Source organism: Microtus oregoni, unplaced genomic scaffold (assembly GCF_018167655.1).
Source record: "Microtus oregoni isolate MIOR12 unplaced genomic scaffold, Mior012 000083F_ref0000379, whole genome shotgun sequence".
Taxonomy (NCBI): Eukaryota; Metazoa; Chordata; class Mammalia; order Rodentia; family Cricetidae; genus Microtus; species Microtus oregoni.
This window is the reverse complement of record NW_024544543.1, coordinates 3346409-3351160: the sequence shown is the minus strand read 5'-3', so window position 1 is coordinate 3351160 and position 4752 is coordinate 3346409. Positions and strand designations below refer to the sequence as shown.

General features: G+C 38.4%; 1 pseudogene; it reads right to left on the bottom strand.

Annotated features, from left to right (window-relative positions):
- Nucleotides 1-640: 640 nt before the first annotated feature.
- LOC121441917 lies at nt 641-1179 on the bottom strand (annotated as a pseudogene).
- Nucleotides 1180-4752: the final 3573 nt, after the last annotated feature.

The window sequence follows — 4752 nt, the reverse complement described above, 5'->3', positions numbered from 1 at the left end:
TGTCCTCGTACTATCTCAACTTCATCTGTATCAGGTACCTGGATTCAGCAATCTACCAGACAAACAAGTCTTATTCTCATTTTATTGTTACTGGAGATTGAACCTAAATCTTTCCACATAATAAGCAAATATTCTACTGCTTAATATACATATTAAAGGTCTAGAAATATATCTTATATAATATATAACTAATACTATATTAATATTAATAACCACACATATTGTATAATTAATATAATTTATATATAATATATTATATATATAATAGAGTCCATTGAAACTATGATTGTAGAATCTGAGTTTTTAAAAACATCATTTTATTTCAGTAGGAAATCTTTCTATGATGCACCATTTTAGTCTGACAATGTAAGGATATTCAAAGTGCTTTTATAGCACATACAATGATAATATATAATAATTAATTTTAGAGATGGTTGTGCAGCCAATCCTAACTCAAGTCCTGGAGAGAGATTGAGGTTAAATTACAGTGAAACCATCTGCTAGATAAGGGTTCAAGTTGCTTTATCCTAGTCTCTAGCTTCTCAGCTATAAAATGGTGATAATAAACAGAATTGACAAGATCTCTATAATTATTTTTTTGAATTTCTGAGAAAAATTTTATTGGCCCTGTGGATAAAATTTATTTGCCAGGAAGGATGATCCCATCATACTTCTGCTGGAACCAGCGCATGACTTCCTCTTTGCTGATTCTGTTTGGCCCCAATGCAGCTTGTCCTGCGCTTCTTGTCTGCGATGCTGAAAGCTGGCCTGCCCAGCACCACATAGAAGTACAGGCCATGGATCCCAATGCTTGGGTAATATTTGATGCCCAGTTCAATGTGTTCTTGAATCCCAAAGCTGAAGTTCTCAGTATCTGAGAAGTTATTCTTCCACAACTCATACTCCCGCACCTTCAGGCCTTTCTCCAGAATTTTTTTTTTCTGCCTTGGCTCCACGGACAGTGCAGTGAACAGCAATCTTTTCATTTCTCCTGATGCCGAAGGACCTCACGGTGTACCTAGCTTTGGAAAAGACATGTGTCTGGCCTATGAGCTGCTTCAGCACCTTGGCTGCCCGGGTCAGTCTGTCCCCGCTCTCCCCAACACAGATATTGAGGCAGAGCATATGGATGCGAAGTTCCCGCCTGGGGTTCTCCTTTTTACCTTGATCTTGTGACATGATGGAGAACACAGTGATGCTTGGCATCAAGAATGAGCATAGGAAACAGCCCTTGCTTTTACAGTGCTATTTTTGGAAGCAAAGATCAAACAGCAAGACACATGGAGAGGAGAACTGACACCAGGCTGACGTGACATTATCTTTATTTTATTTTTTTATTTATTTTACATATCAACCATAGTTCCCCTCCATTTCCTTCTTTGCCTCTCACCCACCTTCCCCCAACCCACCTTCATCATCTTCTCAGAAAGTGTAAGACCTTCCAAGAGGAGTTAACAAAGCCTGGCACATTCAGTTGAGGCAGAACCAAGCCTCCCCCCCTCCTGCCCTCCACTCCCACCTCACGGCTGAGCAAGGCATCCTGCCATATAGATTGGGTTTCAAATGCCAGTTCATGCACTAGGGGTAGGTCCTGTTCCCACAGCGAGGGGCCACATGCTGAGGGCCTGGTTGGGTTGCATGCAGGCAGCTATTAGTCTAGAGTCTGTGACCTTCTACAAGTTCAGGTCAACCTTCTCTGTGGGTTTTCCCATCATGATATAGACCCCCCCTCCTGTGCTCATATAATTTCTCCTCCCTTGCCTCTACTGGAATCCCTTAGCTCAGGCTGGTCCTTGGATGTGGTTCTTTGCATCTGCTTCCATCAGTTACTGGTTGAAGGTTCTATAATGACAGATAGGGTAGTCACTAATTTGATTATAGGGGAAGGTTAGTTTAGGAACCCTCTCCACTACTGCTAGGCATCTTAGTTGCAGTCATCCTTGTGAATTCCTGGGAATTTCCCTAACATCAGGTTTCTTTCTAACCCTGTAATGGCTCTGTCTATCAAAATACCTCTTTCCTCACTCTCCCAGCCCATTCATCCCCAGACTGTTGCCTCATGTTCTCTTCCCCTATCCCCTCTTGCTTACTGCCCACCCTGCCCCTAGGTTATCCTAGAGATATCAAATATTTCCCCTTCTCAGGGCAATCATATGTCTGTCCCTCTTAGTGTTGTCCTTGTTGCCTAGCTTTTCTGCAGCTATGGATTGTAGTCTGGTTGTCCTTTGTTTTACATCTAGTATCCACTTATCAGTGAGTATACACCATGATTGTCTTTCTGAGTCTGGGTTATCACACTCAGAATTTCTTTTTTCTTGTTCCATCCATTTACTGCAAATTTCATGATGTTTTTGTGGTTTTTTTTCCAGATGAGTAATACTTTATTGTGTAACTGTACCATATTTTCTTTATGCATTATTTGGTTGAGAGGTATCTAGGTTGTTTCCAGGTTTTTGGCTATTATGAGTTATGCTACTATGAACATAGTTCAGCAAGTGTTCTTGTGGTAAGATTGAGCATCATTTGGGTAAATGCCAAGAGCATTACGACTGGGTCTTGAAGTAGATTGATTTCCAGTTTTCTAAGAAAGTGCCATACTGATTTCCAAATTGGCTGTATAAGTATGCGCTCTCACCAGCAGTGGAGGAGTGTTCCTGTAGCGTGAATAATAACAACCCAGAGACAGATATTGGGATTCAAGCTGAAGATCAGAAAAGCAAAACAGTTAAGCCACCAGAGAAGTCTTACCTCTACCAAGGTTGGGTGAGTGCAGACTGAGCCCCAAGCCTCTCTCTTCTCTCATTTTATATCCCCCCTAGGAGCAGGGATTAAAAGCTCCACATCCTCTCAGACATAGGCTCTCATTAGTGTTTTTGATCTTAGCCATTCTGACAGGTGTAAGATGGAATTTCAGAGTCATTTTGATTTGCATTTCCCTGATGAATAAGGATGTTGAGAAATTCCTTACAATTCTTTCAGTCATTTGAAAGGCTTCTGTTGAGAATTCTCTATGTATATCTGTAGTCCATTTTTAAATTGGATTATTTGGTATTTTGATGTCTAGTTTTTTGAGTTCTTTATATATTTTGGAGATCAGCCCTCTGTTAGATGTGGGATTGGTGAACATCTTTTCCCATTTTGTAGGCTGATGTTTTGCTTATTTAGCATGTCCTTTGACTTACAGAAGCTTTTCAGTTTTTGGAGGTCCCATTTACTGATTGTTGCTCTCAATGTCTGTGCTACTGGAGTTACATTTAGGAAGTGGTCTGCCATGGCAGTGTGTTCAAGGCTACCCCCATTTTTTCTTCAGAGAGGTTCTGAGAACCTAAATTTATGTTGAGGTTTTTGATACACTTGGACTTGAGTTTTGTGCATGGTGCTAGATATTGGTCTATTTGCAACATTAAAGTCAGAGAAGCTTCTTAATGTATTGATTATCTACCTAATTCCACAATTAGATTCACATAAAACAATGACTAAAATACTAATTTTTACTGGACTAATGATTTACAAATTACCTTGAATTTAGAAGGTGATATGAGGGGACAAAGATTTTTATAGTGTAATGAGTTTTAATATGTTGTCAGATTCTGAGAATTTACTAATTAAGGAATATTGATAAATATATTAAACATAGATTTTGTATTTTATTTTTTGAAAATTTATTGTTTATAGCATTTGTATCACCCCTTTCTTCCAACTCTTCCTGTGTCCCTTTCATTTCTTCTCAAATTCACAACCTCCTATCGTTTAATTATTATTGTTAAACACACGCATGCATACGCACACACACACACACACACACACACAGACACACATACACATTTATAAATGCAGCCTACTCAGTTCATTTATAGTTGCTACATGTAAATGTGTTCACAGATAGCCACTTGAGACTGGACAACTATCAGAGGACTCTTCCCTGGAGAAGACTGGTTCTCTCTCTTTGCAGATCTTCACCTGGATGTGCGACTTTGAAAGTTCCCCACCCACACTGACAAGCTGACTGGTATTTCTAAAGTATTTTCAAAGTTGTTTCTTCAGAGACACATCTCTGATACTATCATATTCAGATTGTTTTTGTCAAATTTGCACATTAAGCTAAGGTCCAAAGATGGAGAGGATTTAATATCACTCATATGGATAGCAAGAAACTATCAACAAGGATTCTAATGCTAATGCTAGCTCCTCATCCCTCTTATTGTGTTTTGTGCAACATCAAGTATTGTAATCGTACGATTTTTGTATTAGTAGTATTTCCATCCATTCAATTGTATTTTTAAATTTAAACTTGCATATATTGACAGAAATATCAACTGTACACTATTATATCACATGCTGGTTTCCCGAGTAATTTTTTTTTATTCTATAATACTCAATTTTACATCTAGGGTTACAGATGTTTGTCAGCAAATATAGGCTTATGCAACGTATCAGTAGCTTTTCACATTATTAACTGAAGGGGAATTATGTTTGTGGAATTACCTAGTTTTATGAACCCACTATATTTTATGTCCCTATAAGAATTCTTGGGGATACTTTTATGACAGAATATACCTTATTTCACTAAAATACTTCTGTTCTCATGGCTTTTCCTATATGATGTTCAGGATCATTAAACACAAGCTATTTAGTGTCTTATCTTGGATATGTTGAAGCCAGAAGTTGAGAAAAGAAATAAAAATGGGAAAATGAGAGAGACAAGAGAAAATGTGAGCAGGGTGTGGTGGCCAAATTTGATATAGCCAGTAT